Source organism: Lepisosteus platostomus, chromosome 5 (assembly GCF_059453375.1).
Source record: "Lepisosteus platostomus isolate fLepPlt1 chromosome 5, fLepPlt1.hap1, whole genome shotgun sequence".
Lineage (NCBI taxonomy): Eukaryota > Metazoa > Chordata > Actinopteri > Semionotiformes > Lepisosteidae > Lepisosteus > Lepisosteus platostomus.
This window is the reverse complement of record NC_142615.1, coordinates 41422634-41438532: the sequence shown is the minus strand read 5'-3', so window position 1 is coordinate 41438532 and position 15899 is coordinate 41422634. Positions and strand designations below refer to the sequence as shown.

Sequence of the window (15899 nt, the reverse complement as noted above, 5' to 3'; positions counted from 1 at the left end):
CATTCGAAAATGTGTATCTAAATTAAAATCGAGTTTATTACTTCTGCGTGTTTCAGCTTTCTTAGCGCTTGGGTCTCGATTCAAATATTGCAATGAAAGCAACAGGGGAGTAAGTTTTCCTTTTCTAAATCAAAGGTGATCTGCTCACAAGGAAGTATAAAAACTTCAGCGTTTACGTTTTGAAGACCGCAAATTGTCGAAACAATATTGCTTCATAAGCTAATAAGTAACGTTTCTGAGCACGCAATGTATTACTAATGCTGTTATTAATAAAAAAAGCTTAAATTCAATTAATGGAATTTGGACGGCTCAAAGTAGTCTTTTCCTTGTACAACTTTACTTGCCCGCTGAGTAGAGTTTAAAGCAACGGCAGCAGAAGTAGCAGTAATAGCAACAACGTGGTTAGAGTGTCACAATACACTCTATGAAAGAATTGCGGCTTCAGATCGTTTTGTTCTGTTGAAGCTGCCTACAGGCTCCGATTTGCTGACATTGGCTGTGATCTTTTTCATGAAATTCTTCACATATTTGAAATATTTAATTCGGGTTCGCCTAATACACGGTGCAAACAGTACCTGGAGCAGAATGCTGTGGCACATGAAGTCGTTTTGTTTATCGGATGTAAGGATTGAGGAGCGTACTAGAAATCGAGGAAGCGAAAAGAAAATTAAACAGGAGTCACTTTTTGGATTGCTAATCCATTGTGCTCTGCTCGTCTAGGTTCAAATCCCATCCTTGTCATGGTTAAGGCCTGAGACGTGTGTGTTTTTTCTAAACGGTGTTTGCATTTGTTTCCTCTTTACTCCTGTAAACTCAGGATTTTTTTTCCTTGGTGGCAACAATACGCTTCTGTAAATGGTAGACTCTGCTTTCAAATTAGCTGCACCAGGCATTCGGATACAGAAAAACACAGGGATTTAAAATTCAGGAATATGAATGGCCAATTGCTTACAGCTAGGGTTTTTACGTTTTCTTATTTAGCGATTTGTGTATCAATCTTTTAACAATTCATTAAAATGCTAACAATATGTAAAATCAAAACAACAGCACCGTTAAATGCTGGGGAGACAGGTAGTTGTTTTTTTCAATCAGATGCCAATCTCTAATGCTGTGTGTGAGAGCGTACGTACCTTTCCTTTTCTCACATTTTCTGACAACTATTCCAAAGGGGCACCCTGTCAGCTCCTAATACTTTTTAAAAGTCTATGCTCGTGCAAATGTTAACGCATGACCTACATCGTAAAACTAAATTAAAAACTAACATTAAGTTGTCAAAGACATTCATTTATATACAAACAATTGACAGACATAGTAATGATTCTACATTAACTTGTCCTGCACTGATCAGACTAATTGAAATGTATGAAAGCCCGTTTCCGCCAGGGAGTTACACAAAAACGCGCTATGGTATCGCAGAATTCCGACTAAGTAACTCAGAATTGCGACTTAGTAACTCACAACTCCGACTTTATATCTCACATTTGCAACTTCGAAATAGCCCATATTTCATTGTCTGTCCTTTTGTTATTGTAACGGATTCGGGTTCTAGCTAGCAAGACCTGGGTTTGAGCCACTACAGTGAGGCACGAACTAGGGTGGGAGCGGCGAGGGCACAAGCCCTAGAACCCGAATTCGTTACAATAACAAAAGGACAGACAATGAAATATGGGCTTTTCGAAGTCGCAAATGTGAGAGATAAAGTCAAAATTCTGAGTTTTTAGGTCGCAATTCTATGATTCTAAGTCACAATTCTGAGATACCATAGTGCGTTTTTTTTACTACCTGGCGGAAACGGGCTTCCATAGGTTCTCAGTGCTGCGAAGCAAAAGCAATCTCTAGAAAATCAGACAAATTATTATCAGATCATGTCAAAAGCTGATCAGTATTTCTTTACTGGGAAGCAAAGAAATGCTTGTATTACACATTTTAATATGATATGCAATTACACATGAAAAATAGTAAAATTATTTTCATTGCGGTAAGTGTTGATAGAACAGCCCCCTCGATAAAAGAAAGTGTGGACGGACGTGTCGCATGTTCCGTACTCTGTCTGACAGCGAGTTTAACACACTTTCCTCGGAAATTAGAAACTAATTGAACAATAAATTAATCTGAGCAAATTTTACACGTGTGGGTGATTTAATTCTGTCGAAATTGCGTGGAACTCCTCCGCTGAGGTCAGATACACATGGGAAAATGTTCAGGCGGCTTCACGGAGTCCCGCCTCAGACTGGAATCAGGTTCTAATTAGACGCTGAGAACAATCCGGGTCTCTGTATGTAATTGATTGTGTTGATTGAGCGGTAGTGTGACCATGTGTGTGGTAGCATAGTTCTGCTAGTATAAAAACCTAGTCACGGTTTTTACAAGAGGTACTTCTGCAAGGAGCCTGCTGAGGGTGCTCTGGGACATGCCAGGTGGAGGCCTCACCTGTCCTCCTCTCCTCCAGGTGGGAGGAGCTGTATGGTGACCATGAGGTCTGTGCCTGCTGTGAGTCCAGGTGTGCTGGCAGCCGGAATGAAGGTGGGTCTGGTTCTCTATCCCTTGTGGATGCATCTCTGCCCAAGAGACAACCATGCTTGGACAACTGAGGAATGATCCTGTGCTGGACAAAGGGACTGTGTAGATGAGTAGACTGTGGGTCTCTGGGTGTAGCAGATCACTCAATCCTGGGTGTTGCTTGTCCACAGGTACCAGGAGCCTGGTGACCAGCAGTCGGGTGGCTGTGGCACCAGTAGAAGCTCCTCTGGATGTGGGAGCTTACTGGACTGAGGATGAGGAGGGAGACCCTCAGAGCTCCAGTGAAGATGTGGAGGGAGCAGAGGACTTTGGAGATGTTGGCCAGTGGACAGGTAGGGTCTGGCAGGAGGAGCTCCTGTAGGGGTGGGTGTCCTGCAGTGTAGCTGGATTGTTCTCCTTCTTCCTCCCCAGGTGCCTGAATGAAGGCTCCAGCCTGGCCCTTGTGACTCTCCTGCCTCCACTTGCCTTGTAATGGCAACATCTCAATAAAGCTGTGAAAGACCCTTCTGCCTGCCCTTGTTTCTTTATGGTTTATAGGTTTAAATGGTATGGAGGAATTCAAGGGAAGTGAGACCCATTAATCAATGGAAGTATTTGTGGGGGTTCCCATTAATAAATTAAAGTACTGTATTTGTGGGGGTTCCCCTTTCAAGAATGCTTCTTGTATTGCTGCCAATGAGGACTGAAAATGTCTGGAGTAATAAAGCATTGTACTGGGGGAAGATGGCTGCATTATTCCTTGGGCAGGGCAGTGTGACTTTTTTTACTGGGGGAGAGACAGAGGTGTTCAATATACTGGAAATCCTCCCATTTCCGAGAGGGGTAGTGCTTATGGAGTGTGAGTTGCTACTGTAGTGCCCAGTAAGAGTGAGATCTGGTGTCCTATTCTAGGCTGCACAAACTGTCTAAAAGAAACACAAGGAAGGAATTGTCAACAGGGGCTTGGTGTAAAGTAGGCCTTCCCTTCCTTAGCAAAGGAACAATACTGGTGCACAAACATCAGTGAATAATGGTACAGTTAGAATCTCGGAGGTCTTGTCTTATGGGCGTTGGTTTCACAGCAGTGGTATTGGACAGTCATGAGAAGTATTAGGATTGAGACTGGAGATCCCAGCACTTGACTGGGAAGACAGGTGTTCACAACCACCTCTACCAGCAGCACAGACTATGTAGATTGAGACTGAACGCTTACTACACAAAGCCTCTCCCCTGTTTCAGTGTCCCATGTCATGGATTTCAAGTGAATCCTAGTCTCCCTTTGTGACTACCTATAATTTGCACAAATCATGATGGCCCACTAACAATGTCAATTTTTAGCCCTACTGCACTGCCCTATTAAAGCTTCAAGGTTTTAGGATAAACTATTTTATATAATGGTTCCGAAGGTGGCTTCTCAAAGCACTTGACAAAATTACAATTAGAATACACAGGATAAAACAATTCCAATAGATTGAGGAGAAAAGTAGAAGCAGAGGGGTAAAGAATGGAACCAGTTCAGTAAAGGCTCTTCTACAGAAGAAGGTGTTGAGTCTGAATTTGAAGGAGTTTAGGGAAGGTGACTCTGGTATCCTTGGGGAGAGAGTTCCAGAGCTTGGGGGCATAACAGGAGAAGGCCTTGTCACTCATACAGTGTAGACGGGCTTGGGGGACAGTTAGGAGACCAGAATAAGAAGAGCGACGGTTATGAGGGGGGGAGTAAGGGTGATAATACCAAATATCACAGTCTTCTTTTAACACGCGTGCTGTGATTCCTCTATGTAGCAAAAATGACAACCGAGGAGCCGAGAGAGCATTTCGCGTCTGAACGGAAAACACAAACGACCAACTTGGAATGATTCGCTTTTGACGCTTTTCAAAGCGTTCTTTGTGCACGACAACTGCGCCACCAAGCAAACTACATAAATATGAGAAAACATGCAAGAGAGTTGTCACTCAGAGTGTCGAAGGGTCGATGTATACTGGGGCTCAGTTGAAATACAACGTCAGGACTTTTCCGAATTATGTCACACAAAGAGAGCACAGCCCTTTTCCGCCCTGCCACATGTAACTTGGTAACTTCGCCGTGATCGTATAGTGGTCAGTACTTTGTGTTGTGGCCGCAACAATCCGGGTCACGGCAGAATAGGGGTGTCTGCTTTTACTACTTGCACGAATGAAGGCAAAAAAAAGCCAATCGATGTGAACGAACGGCGCTTTGCAGAGGAGTACTGCCTGACTGGATCGTTGATGAACGACAGAGGCCACTCCGACCTCTTCTCGGTTTTCTTCAATGACTTACTAAGAGAGTTGGCACTCAGAGTGTCGAAGGGTTGATGTATACTAGGGCTCAGTTGAAATGCAGCGTCAGGACTTTTCCGACTAGTGTCACACAAAGAGAGTACATCCTTTCCTACTGGCTGTGTATGTCTCGGTAACTCGCTATGATCGTATAGTGCTCAGAATTTGTGTTGTGGCCGCAACAACCCCGGTTCGAATCCGCATACTGGCAGAATAGGAGGAGTACTGCCTGACTGGATCGTTGATGAACGACAGAGGCCACTCCGACCTCTTCTTGGTTTTCTTCAATGACTTACTAAGGATCTTCTTCACATTCGCCCATGCAGGGGAAGCCAGTTACACCAAAGCAAACGCAGGAAAGTGCATTTCAAGCAGAGACCAGGAGGGACTTGTTTACACCAAGAGTGGTCGGAGAATGGAACAATGCGCCCCGCCCTGTTGCTGGAGCCGATTCTTGATGAGATCTTGGGCTCACTAAGAGGCCCCCGCTGGATGCTAATCTTTCTGTTGTTCTTGCAGGTCCTGCGCTGCTTTTGAGCCGACAGAGCTCGTCCTGGTCTGTCGGCACAGCCCAATTGCAAATGATCGGCTCCGCGTACAGAAGGAACGTGCGTTTGGTACAAGAGTGCACGAAGGCACCGGAAATACATTGGGAACAAATGACCGGTCGCTCAAGACCTCTGTGAAGTACAGGAGCGTGCAAAACGAGGCTGTTTCCACCCAGTCTCGAACCGGGGACCTTTCGCGTGTTAGGCGAACGTGATAGCCGCTACACTATGGAAACCTGTAGGAACTGCTGCTGGTGTCTCGCTTGCGTTTCGGGCTGAGAAAGGGACGCGGCACTTTAGGCAGGGGGCGCTGGAGAGAGGAACAAAGGGCGCGATGAAACAAAATGCCGAAACCCGGGATTGAACCAGGGACCTTTAGATCTTCAGTCTAATGCTCTCCCAGCTGAGTTATTTCGGCGGTGCAGAGAGCACACAGCCACCTGCTCCAGCCTTCCTGTGTTGTGGCATGAGCGCACCAAGAGGAGAGGGAGAGTGTTGCAGGAATGTCACTCAGAAGGAAAGGAACATGTGACCGCTCGCTCAAGACCTCTGTGAAGTACAGGAGCGTACAAAAAGAGGCTGTTCCCGTCCGGTTTCGAACCGGGGATTTTTCGCGTGTGAGGCAAACGTGATAACCGCTGCACTACGGAAACGGTGAGAAAAGGGGGCCACCGGCAGTGAGTATTCAACCTTATTGCATTACTGCTCCCAACCAGTTGATATCAATTTAATTCCTAAGGGTTATGTACTTGTTTTGAGTATATAGAAGTTGTAAACAATTACGAAACGGTCTAAATGAATGATATACTTATGTCCTCTTGATATGTGTAACTCTTTGTAACTGAATTAATTTATATCTTTTGTATTCTGATAACCCTTACGATAAGATCTGTTAGGTTTGCATGCATATTCTATATATTAACAAATGTATCCTCGTGTATTAGTACCTGTGTGTGCGTTGTTTGAGTTATGTCGCATGGTTGGATTCTAAGACCATTAAAATAATCAATTTTGTGATTTACTGCCACAAAAATAATTGTCCCAGTAAATGCCCAAACCCCTACAGAACTGGTGCCTCGTGAGAGAACACTACAACAGTGTGTGATTCCCTGCCCCAGCCAGAGGAACAGACAGTTAGCCTGTCTCTCAATAATAATACAGTGTGTGATCTCCTGTCCCAGCCTGGGAAACAGTGAGTCAGCCTCTCAATAATTATAATACAGTGTGATCTACTGTCCCAGCCAGAGGAACACACAGTGAGCCTGTATCTAAATAATAATAATACAGTGCGTGATCTCCTGTCCAAGCCTGGGGAACACTGAGGCTGTCTCTCAATACTAATAATACAGTGTGTGATCTCCTGTCTCAGCCTGGGGAACACTGAGCCTGTCCTCAATACTAATTATACAGTGTGTCATTTCCTGCCCCAGTCAGAGGAACAGACAGTGACCCCGTCTCTCAATAATAATAATACAGTGTGTGATCTCCTTTCCCAACCTGAGGAACAGACAGGAGTGAGCCAGTCTCTCAATAATAATAAAGCAGATTATGATCTGCTGTCCCAGCCTAAGGAACAGTCAGGAAAGAGCAGGTCTCTCTATAATAATTATACAGTTTGTGATCTCCTGTCCCAGCCTGAGGAACAGACAGTGAGCCTGTCTCTCAATAATAATAATACAGAGTATGACCTCCTGTCCCAGCCTGGGGAACAGTGAGCTTGTCTCTCAATAATAATAATACAGTGTGTCATTTCCTGTCCCAGCCTGAGGAACAGTGAGCTTGTCTCTCAATAATAATAATAATACAGTTTGAACTCCTGTCCCAGCCTGAGGAACAGTGAGCCTGTCTCTCAATAATAAAAATACAATGTGTTATCTCCTTTCCCGGCCTGGGGAACACTGAGGCTTTCTCTCAATAATAATAATAGAGTGTGTGATTTCCTGTCCCAGCCTGAGGAACAGACTGTGAGCCTGTCTCTCAATAATAATAATAGAGTGTGTGATTTCCTGTCTCAGCCTGAGGAACAGACTGTGAGCCTCTCTCAATAATAATAATCCAGTGTGTGATCTCCTGTTCAAGCCCAAGCGAAGACACAGTGAGCCTATCTGTCAATAATAGTAATACAGTGTGTGATCTCCTGTCCCATTCTGAGGAACAGACAGTCAGCCTATCTGTCAATAATAATAATACAGTGTGTGATCTCCTGTCCCAGCCTGAGAAACAGACAGTGAGCCTGTCTCTCAATAATAATAATACAGCGTGTGATCTCCTGTCCCACCCTGAGGAACAGACAGTGAGCCTGCCTCTCAATAACAAGCCAATGTGTGATCTCCTGTCCCAGCCTGAGGAACAGAGAGTGAGCCTGTCTCTCAATAATAATACAGTGTGTGATCCTCTGTCCCAGCCTGAGGAACAGACAGTGAGCCTGTCTCTCAATAATAATAATACAGTGTGAATTCCTGTCTCAGCTTGTGGAACATACAGTGAGCCTGTCTCTCTATAATAATAATATAATGTATGACCTCCTGTCCCAGCCTGGGAAATACACAGTGAGCCTGTCTCACTATAATAATAATACAGTGTCTGATCTCCTGTCCCAGCCTGAGGAACAATGAGCCTGTCAATCAATAATAATACAGTATGTGATGTCCTGTCTTCGCCTTAGGAACAGAGAGTAAGCCTGTCTCTCAATAATAATAATTCAGTGTGGGATCTCCTGACCCAGTCTGATGAACAGACAGTGAGCCTCTCTCTCAATAATAATAATACAGTGTGTGATCTCCTGTCCCAGTCTGAGGAACAAACAGTGAGCCTGTCTCAAAATAATAATAATACAGTGTGGGATCTCCTGTCCCAGCCTGGGGAACAGTGTGCCAGACTCTCAATAATATTAATAATAATAATACAATGTGATCTACTGTCCCAGATTGAGGAACAGACAGTGAGCCTGTCTCAATAATAATACAGTGTGTGACCATCTGTCCCAGACCGAGGAAAAGACAGTGAGGCTGTCTCTAAATAATAATAATACAGTGTGGGATCTCCTGTCCCAGCCTGGGGAACAGTGAGCCAGACTCTCAATAATAATAATACAGTTTGATCTACTGTCCCAGCCTGAGGAACAGACAGTGAGTTTGTCTCTCAATAATAATACAGTGTTATCTCCTGTCCCAGCCTGGGGAACAGACAGTGAGCCTGTCTCTCAATAATAATAATACAGTGTGTGATCTCCTGTCCCAGACTGAGGAACAGACAGTGAGACTATCTCTCAATAATTATAATAATACTGTGTGAGCTCCTGACCCAGCCTGGGGAACATACAGTGAGCCTGTCTCTCTATAATAATAATTCAGTGTGGGATCTCCTGTCCAACTCTGAGGAACAGACAGTGAGCCTGTCTCTAAATAATAATAATACAGTGTGTGATCCTCTGTCCCAGCCTGAGGAACAGAGAGTAAGCCTGTCTCTCAATAATAATAATACAGTGTGGGATCTCCTGTCCCAGCCTGGGGAACAGTGAGCCAGACTCTCAATAATATTAATAATAATAATACAGTGTGATCTACTGTCCCAGCCTGAGGTACAGACAGTGAGCCTGTCTCTCAATAATAATATAGTGTGTGACCACCTTCTGTGGTCTGTTTCAAATCCGCCCGCGATAATACACCGAGGAGAAATGAAGAGCCCCAGTCGCGCTAGAAAATCACCCGGGAAAGAGACTTTCAATGTAGGAAAAAAAAGTCGTTAGTAACAGACATAATATGTTTGTTTTGTTTTTTTAATCGCTGCGATGTGTGACTAAGCTCATACGACTAACAGTTGCCCCCTTTGTCTAGATCTGGTAACCTGCTCGTCGCTGGTGGGCCAGATCGTGTCCCCCGTCACTACACTGGGGCATTAAGACCCACACAGACCGCAGGGTGAGTGCCCCCTGCTGGCCCCACTGAGAGGTCGAATCCCACCTCCTCCGCTCTCTGAGAAAAGCAGTATCTTCAGGCCCTGACATCCCACCCCTGCCACTCTCTGCGTAAATAAGTATCGTCAGGCCCTGACATCCCACCCCTGCCACTCCCTGCGTAAAGAAGTGTCGTATGGCCCTGACATCACACCCCCACCACTCTCTGCGGAAAGCACTGTCCTATAGCCCTGACACCCAACCCTCCACTCTCTGCATTAAGCACTGTCGTATAGCCCTGACACCCACCCCTCCACTCTTTGAATAAAGCAGTGTCGTCAGGCCCTGACATCCCACCCCCGCCACTGTCTACGTAAAGTAGTATCGTCAGGGCCTGACATCCCACTCCCGCCACTCTCTGTGTAAAGTAGTGTCATATGGCCCTGACACCAATCCCTCCACTCTCTGCATAAAGCAGTGTTGTCAAGCCCTGACATCCCTCCCCCGCCACTCTCTGTGTAAAGCACTGTCGTATGGCCCTGACATCACACCCCCACCACTCTCTGCGTAAAGCACTGCCGTATAACCCTGACACCCACCCCTCCACACTCTGCGTTAAGCTGTGTTGTCAGGCCCTGATATCCCACCCCCGCCACTCTCTGTGTAAAGCAGTGTCATATGGCCCTGACATCCCACCCCCACCACTCTCTGTGTAAAGCACTGCTGTATGGCCCTGACATCACACCCCCACCACTCTCTGCGGAAAGGACTGTCATATAGCCCTGACACCCATGACACCCACCCCTCCATTTTTTGCATAAAGCAGTGTCGTCAAGCCCTGCCACTCTCTGCGTAAAGAAGTGTCGTATGGCCCTGACATCCCACCCCCACCACTAACTGTGTAAAGAAGTATCGTCAGGCCCTGAAATCCCACCCCTGCCACTCCCTGCGTAAAGAAGTGTCGTATGGCCCTGACATCACACCCCCACCACTCTCTGCCGAAAGCACTGTCGTATAGCCCTGACATCCCACCCCTCCACTCTCTGCATAAAGCAGTGTCGTCAAGCCCTGACATCCCACCCCCTCCACTCTCTGAATAAAGAAGTGTTGTATGGCCCTGACACCCACACCTCCATTCTCTGCATAAAGCAGTGTCGTCAGGCCCTGACATCCCACCCCTCCACTCTCTGCGTAATGCGGTATCGTCAGGCCTTGACATCCAACCCCCGCCACTCTCTGCGTAAAGCAGACATGTTACAGACATTTACAACAAAGACATATTATAAAATATTGACATATACTGTAGGCGGCTGGAGCATTATTGGGAGACAGACTCACTGTTCCTCAGGCTGTGACAGGAGATCACATACTGGGCTGCCAGATCAACTGAGTTCCCTCCTCCCTCTCCCAGTAGGATTGGGACCCGTTGTGATTCTGGCAGGTGTGGGAACTCTGGGATTAGATTTCTGAATTTCGGGAAGAATGTTTCTCTAATCCCAGAGTATCTGTCACAGTGCAGTAGGAAGTGCACCTCTGTCTCTATTTCTCCCCGCTGGCAGTGGGAGCACAGCCTGTCCTCTCTGGGCAGCCAGGTCTGCCTGTGTCGCCCAGTTTCTATGGCCAGGTTGTGGTCACTGAGCCTGTACTTCGTCAGGGTCTGTTTCTGTTTGTTATTTTTTATTTTGGTCAAATATTCAGCTAGTGTGTATTGTCTGTTTAAGGTTCTGTAGCATTCCAGTTTATGTTGTGTTTGTGTGTGTGTGTCCCAGTGTGTGAGATATTGCTGTTTGATCTGTGCTGTGATGTGGTTGAGTCTGGGTTGTGGTGCTCTAGCAGTGCTGTCCTGAGGCTGGTTAGTGTCGGTGTCACTCACTGCGAGTGTGATCTCAGCAGAGTCTCTGTACTCTTGGGACACTTGACTCACCTGTCTCTCTCTTTCTCTCCCTGTGCTGTCCCTCTCCTGCCCCCTCTCTCCCTCCTCGGACTCCAGCTGGAGGAGGTCCAATCACCACCTCCTGTGAGACAGAAGAAAAATAAGGTGGGTAATGCTCTGATCCTCTCTTTATTCCTGTCCAGTGTCCAGTCAGTGTCCAGTCAGTGTGTCTGTATGAACCCCTCTCTCTCTCAGTGCAGTGTTCATGTACTGGAGTGTCCAGTCAGTGTGTCTGTATGAACCCCTCTCTCTCTCAGTGCAGTGTTCATGTACTGGAGTTTCCAGTCATGTGTCTGTATGAACCCCTCTCTCTCTCAGTGCAGTGTTCATGTACTGGAGTGTCCAGTCAGTGTGTCTGTATGAACCCCTCTCTCTCTCTCAGTGCAGTGTTCATGTCCTGGAGTGTCCAGTCCGACTCTTAACGTGACTCTCCTGTCTCTGCTTCAGAAGCGCTGGTGCGTCTTTTTAAACTCCCTGAGCTGCGTGTCGGTGGAGACAGATGATCAGGACGAGCCGATGGAGGCGGCGGAGACCGTGGGTCAGGAGAGGAAGAGCGAGGGAGAGGAGGAGCAGGCTGCCGGGAAGGACAAGAAGAGGAAGAGGAGGTGCAGGTGAGCAGACAGGGGGGCGCCGCCCGGTCGTGTCTGTGATTCAAGGAGGAGTCTCCTCTTGCTGTTTGATGTCATGGTGACGTCTGTGTCTGTGTTCCTCACACCTGCAATAACAATATTCTTTCCAGGTTCCTTTCCTGGTTCTGTGCCTGCTAAGATCTGGACTGGACTGGACTGGACTGAATTGGACTGGACTGGAGCTGAGGGACACCAGACGACTGGACTGGAGCCTAGGGACACCAGACTGGACTGGACCGGAGCTGAGAGACACCAGACTGGACTGGAGCTGAGGGACCCCTGACTGTGCTGGACTGAAGCTGAGGGACCCCAGACTGGACTGGACAGGAGCTGAGGGACACCAGACTGTGCTGGACCGAAGCTGAGGGACCCCAGTCTGGACTGAAGCTGAGGGACACCAGACTGTGCTGGACCGAAGCTGAGGGACCCCAGTCTGTGCTGGACCGAAGCTGAGGGACCCCAGTCTGTGCTGGGCAAAAGCTGAGGGACACCAGACTGTGCTGGACCAAAGCTGAGGGAACCCAGTCTGTGCTGGACCGAAGCTGAGGGACCCCAGACTGTGCTGGACTGAAGCTGAGAGACCCCAGACTGGACTGGACCAAAGCTGAGGGACCTCAGGCTGTGCTGTACCGAAGCAGAGGGACCCCAGACTGTGCTGGACCAAAGCTTAGGGACCCCAGTCTGGACCGAAGGTGAGGGACCCCAGTCTGTGCTGGACCGAAGCTGAGGGACCCCAGACTGGACCGAAGCTGAGGGACCCCAGTCTGTGCTGGACCGAAGCTGAGGGACCCCAGACTGTGCTGGACCGATGCTGAGGGACCCCAGTCTGGACTGAAGATGAGGGACCCCAGACTGCACTGGACTGAAGCTGAGGGGCCCCAGACTGGACTGATGACCTTTTGTTAAGCATCAATACTTTTTTTTTTTAAAAAATCTGTTTAGCTTTTGGTTTTTTCCCTCCTCCCCCCCCTAAGGTTGGTGCTGGGAGAGGTGTGAGTGGGGCCAGCAGGGGGCACTCTCACCCTGCGGTCTGTGTGGGTCCTGATGCCCCAGTATAGTGACGGGGGACACTGGACTGTAAACAGGCGCCGTCCTTCGGATGAGACGTCAAACCGAGGTCCTGACACTCTGTGCTCGTTAACAATCCCGGGGTGTTTCTGGAGAAGAGTAGGGGTGTTACCCCAGTGTCCTGGCCTGATTCCTCCCCTGGTCTTGACCCATCATGGCCTCCTAATCATCCCCCCTCTCTGAACTGGCTCCATCCCTCTGCTCTCCTCCCCACTGAGAGCTGCTGTGTGCAGAGCGGACTGGAGCATCATCCAGGTGGGGGCTGCATACTGGGGGGGCTGGAGGGGATCCCCCTGACCTGAGAGGAGCTCTGAGTGGAGAGTCCAGACTTATTAATTATTATTATTATTCGTGCTGCACTGGGCTTCAGTCCTGGCAGTGAGAGGGGGACTCTGTGATCAGTACAGATACTTATGACTGTAAAATAATACACGATAGAAATGGAAAACAGGGTAGCGCTGTAGTCTCTTCGAAACGTTTTGAACTGCCAGAAGAAGTTTTCACAACCTGGACTCGTGAAGGTACAGGTCTTCTCCCATCGTCCGGAGTAAGGTGAGAGGTCACCCCCTCGGGGCGCAGTATCCCCGATGCACCCCCCCCCCCCCCCCCCACCACCCAAAACGACACACACTTCTGTGACGATTGGGAGACCCTGGTTTGACCAGCCCCTACGGTGGAGGAAACGACCCGCTGGAGAGAACACGCAGACTCCACACAGAAGGGTCACCTCGGCATTTATTCCAACAGCAAAACAACACCAGAGAGAAACGGTCTCCGAAAGAGAAGCGTAACCGGGAAAAACACGACGGGGTCATTACAAATGGGAATAGGAGTTCTTTTTTTCTTTTCCGGACGTCAGATGGATCGTGTCCTGGTGATTTCTCCCGTTTCGAACGGAGTTTAATGTCGCGTTTCTACTTTATTAGAGAGAGGCACTGAACTTTGGGGAACGTGACATCCACCCAGTATTACTAGTAGGCTGATAAATATAAATGTTCTTTCCCCCCCCGTATTATACCTCGCGAAATATAACGATGGCCAACTCCTTAAGTTGAAATTTAAACCCTTCTCACGCTACAAGACAGTCCGTCAACATCGCCGCGGCCCGAAGCGCGACCTTCGGTATGACGTTGGCCGAAGGGGGTGGGGTAAGTACGTCACAGCCGGGGGAAGCCCCTATCACGTGAGAGGGGTGCGGCGGGCGACGAGCCCCCGGGGGCGAAGAGAAGTTGATTTGCGTGGGGTGTGGAAACACTACACGACCGGGCAAGCGAGCCGTTTTTTTTTTGTTTTGTTTTTTCCAGAACATCAGAACAACCGCAGAGATGACCATCGATCCACCTCCGGACGTTTCCTTTTTTGTCCTCTTTGGCCTCCAAAATAAAAAAAAAAGAACTGGGATCCACCGTGGCGATGCCAAATTAAAATGTCAACCACTTTTCGGGCTTTCGTGCTGTCCATGATGAAACCGTCATGGTTGTGTAAGCATACAGTACGTTACGTCTCAGACCGGCGGCGCTCGGACGTGAGGAGTGTCGTTACGTTTTTGAAACGGGCATGTCAGACAAGATCTCTGACAAGATCTCCGAAAAACCCAAACCTGTAAGATTCAATTTCAATTCAGTTTTTTTATATAGCGCCTTTCACAACAAGAATGCCCCAAGGCCCCGAACAAAGGAGTTGTTCCACACCCCCGCCACCCTCTGTGTACAGTAGAGCCCCCTGTCCTGACTGGAGGAGCTCACCCAGCTGTGTCTGGAGAAAAGCCAGGGTATCGGCTTCAACCACAGGGCTGGGCAGCTTGTTCCCCACCCCCACCCCCTTCTGTGTACAGAAGAGCCTCCTGTCCTGACTGGAGTGACAGTAGAGATGGGGTTCATGGGTTATCTGGAGGGGGACTTCGCTCCAACAAAACGCTCAGCCCTGCTGCTCCTACCTCGGACGGAAGACACTTTCCCCAGCTGCTTCATCGTCTTCTCCCTGCGGGAGACCGGCCGCCTGCCGGATCGGGGGCACTGTCGCCGGGGCGGGCCGCGGCCCCCAACGTCGAGGGGGTGTGTGAGTGTGTGTGTGTCCTGTGACGGATTGGTGTCCTGTCCAGGGTGTGTGAATGCATGTTTGTGTGTCCTGTGATGGACTGGTGTCCTGTCCAGGGTGTGTGAGTCTGTGTGTGTGTCCTGTGATGGACTGGTGTCCTGTCCAGGATGTGTGAGTGTGTGTGTGTCCTGTGACGGACTGGTGTCCTGTCCAGGGTGTGTGAGTCTGTGTGTGTGTCCTGTGATGGACTGTCCAGGCCAAAGGAATAGTTTCAGGAACCCTCAAGAAATTCCATCCGCCTCCAAAACTCATTGCATTAAGAAGACTCATTTTAAAACATTACCTGCATGCCCCAAAACACTTAAAGTCGCCAATCAGCAATAAAATGTTGATTCCTGATACTCACATTTTGACATACAATTAATAATGTCTCAGCTCCTCCCCCTGTCTCACATGACTAGATTTCACCCCTATTAAAGGGAGCGAGCGCCTACACCGAACGGAATGTCGTTCTCGGACGTGTGGCCCGATTCGCCCAAAACCCGGAATTCGGATGTTGATGGGGGAGCTGCATACCTATCATACCCCTGTCATACCTGTCCAGCAGGGCCGGGGGGGCACATTCCTCTTTCGGCAAGAGCGAAAGCAACAGCAGGAGGCCTTCCCTGGAACTGCTGGGGGACGGCCTCCTCCCACCTGGACCTGTTTCATCAGCGCCGGTCCGAGGGAGAGGGAGGCGGGCAGGAGAGGAGGACCATGGCCACGGGCGACAGTCCCTCCCGCCCCGGAGGTGAGGATCCGGTCCACTTCCCCTCCCGTCCCGCCGGAGGAGAGACGGCTCTGCCCGGCCTGCAGCCCCGCGGGACAGAAGGACAGGGCCGGGCAGCTTGTTCCACATCCCCGCCACCCTCTGTGTACAGTAGAGCCTCCTGTCCTGACTGGAGGAGCTCACCCAGCTGTGTCTGGAGAGAAGCCGGGGTATCGGCTTCAAC

At 48.8% G+C, this 15899-nt stretch overlaps 1 long non-coding RNA gene across 1 annotated transcript; it reads left to right on the top strand.

Annotated features, from left to right (window-relative positions):
- The first annotated feature begins 2386 nt into the window (after nucleotides 1-2386).
- On the top strand, nucleotides 2387-3023 carry LOC148666602 (uncharacterized). Its single transcript, XR_015937064.1, has 2 exons — nucleotides 2387-2523; nucleotides 2691-3023. It is a non-coding gene; the product is annotated as an uncharacterized LOC148666602 (long non-coding RNA).
- The last annotated feature ends 12876 nt before the right edge of the window (nucleotides 3024-15899 follow it).